General features: G+C 40.5%; 1 protein-coding gene across 1 annotated transcript in view; it reads left to right on the forward strand.

Moving 5' to 3' along the window:
• Window positions 1-1,051: 1,051 nt before the first annotated feature.
• The window catches only part of LOC143290214 (leucine-rich repeat serine/threonine-protein kinase 1-like), a 63,534-nt gene continuing 62,289 nt past the window's right edge, over window positions 1,052-2,296 (forward strand). The window contains 1 exon segment of the mRNA XM_076599545.1: window positions 1,052-1,253. The gene's annotated coding sequence lies outside the window, so the exon portion shown is untranslated.

Consider the following 2,296-nt stretch of genomic DNA (forward strand, 5'->3'; position numbering starts at 1 on the left):
CCAGGCTTGGATCTCAGCAATGGCTTTCTCGTCCATTCTGTAATCCGCTTGTCAGTCCATTTTTTTCAGTTTTGCCCCCCTCCCGTCCCCACCCCGTCTCCAGCGTCTCGAGTCCCCTTCAAGAGTTCCTTGGAAGACTTAAAAAAGAAAAAGAAAAAATCCATATATGTGACACCCTGCTGAATTGGATCTTATTACGAAACCTTATCAACATAACGCATATAGATGGTTTCACCGTCTGAGTCTTACTATGATGACAACAGATAATGATAATAATGACTGATAATCATATAATGGATACGTGTTGCCGGAGAACTTTCTTCCCTTAAAGGGAGCTCAAATCAACCGCTTTACAATAAACAGTAAACACTGACACACACACACACATACACGCGCGCGCGTCAAGTTGTAACCGTGACTGAATGTCATCGGAACTGAAGGGATGAATAGTCAAAGCATAAGCGTTTTAAAAAAAGATGTGTTTTCAGAAGAGTTTTAAGAGACTGAAATGAGGGAGAGTGGCGAAGATCGTGAGGTAAACTGTTCCAGACAGATGAAGCTGAATGAGAAAAGGAAGAATTACACGTACGTGAAGTCCAGTGTGCTGCATGAAGGTTTGCCGCACTTGTTCATTGGTAATATGATCCGTGAGTATGATATTTAGTATCTTGAAATAACATCATAATTCTATAATTGCTTGAACCTGAGTATATCTGGCTTTGTTAAAAAAAAAGAAAAAAAAAAGAAAAAAAAAAAAGGGGGTGTGGGGCAATTAAAAAGGCTGGACTTTTTTCTTTCCATTTTACTAAGAGCATTTTTTCTCCAGTGACGCGCTGTGTATCTGTAGTATCATATGTCAAAAGCTGTCGACTCAACGACAGACTGACATAATCACAAGAGCAGAAGAAGATATTGTTTGTGGGTGTTTGTTTGTGGCTTGACAAACTGTTTCTATTCCACGGCCGGGTTTTCCCAATCACATGAAGGCCATCTCGGGTGACAGTGAGAGGCTCTCTGTCTGCACAAAATTCGTGTTGTTTGTGATGCATCCAGAAGGGTATGACGTCGATAGATAATCTTGCTGATTAGTCCAAAACGACCCCTTTTACTGTTCAAACATTGTATAGAATGCTTCTTTTTCGAAACCACGAAGAAACTTTTGGTTCCAAGTTAGCAACATTTTTGGGGAATTCTAAAAATAGACAATGGGAAACAACCCTCATTACATGGCAGAAAACATGGCAGACGATCAGGTGAGTCTGAGAGATCATCGATTACTTGCAGTGGCGGGGTGTTTATGGGCGTTACCAAATGATTGTTAACACATTGACACTGATCTAACGGACCACTATGTCATGTCTTGTTCTTCAAAGCTGATGCAAGCCATTGGTTTATGCTTGGATCAGTTTTTGGTGATTAGTTGTTTAATAATTTGTTTGGTAAAGTTCACCTCTTCTTTGACATGGACTGGGTTCAGATGAACGTACAATTATGAAGTGAAGTCTGCCGAGCTAACTGCGTACGAAAAGTGGGTGGCTCTTAGGTCATATATCGATTTTAAACTGTTGCTCTTCATGGTACCAAATCCATCATCATCATCATCATCATCATTCTTCCTTTCTATTGCAGGACCAACATCAGCTTGTTGATGTCACTCGTGGTTGATGCATGCAGGGTATTTTTGGTTTCCATAACCCACCAAACATTGACATGGATTACAGGTTCTTTAACTTGTGCATTTGACCATTTGCGTGCGTATACACACAAAGAAGGTTCAGACACTAGCAGGTCAACATATATGTTGACCTGGGAGATAGGAAAATTCTCCACCTTCACCCACCAGGTGTTCTGAACTGGGGATTGAACTCAGGAAACCAGGGTGAGAATCTAAGGCTCTAACCATTTGGTCATCACAACCATCATCATCACCCATTATCGTCATCATCATCATTCACAACAGCAGCAGCATTTTATTTCACTATCAACCCTTGAAAACGGAGTATGGCTGTCTACATGGCAGGGTAAAAACGGTCATACATGTAAAAGCCCGCTCGTGGACATTATACAAGTGAATGTGGGAGTTGCAGCCAGCGAAGGAAGAAGAAAAAGAAGATTTCACTATCAGAACACATTGACCAAGACCATGGCATATGTGAGATTTATCCATTGAGAAAGTTTTACTGTCACTTTTAACAACAACAACAACAACAACAAAAGTATACTGATGTTGATTTCTTTGGACATCTGTCCCTGTCTCATTGTATAAATGGTTGATTAGGTTCTGCTCTTCCTAAAT

The sequence above is a fragment of the Babylonia areolata genome, chromosome 1 (assembly GCF_041734735.1).
Source record: "Babylonia areolata isolate BAREFJ2019XMU chromosome 1, ASM4173473v1, whole genome shotgun sequence".
NCBI lineage: Eukaryota > Metazoa > Mollusca > Gastropoda > Neogastropoda > Buccinidae > Babylonia > Babylonia areolata.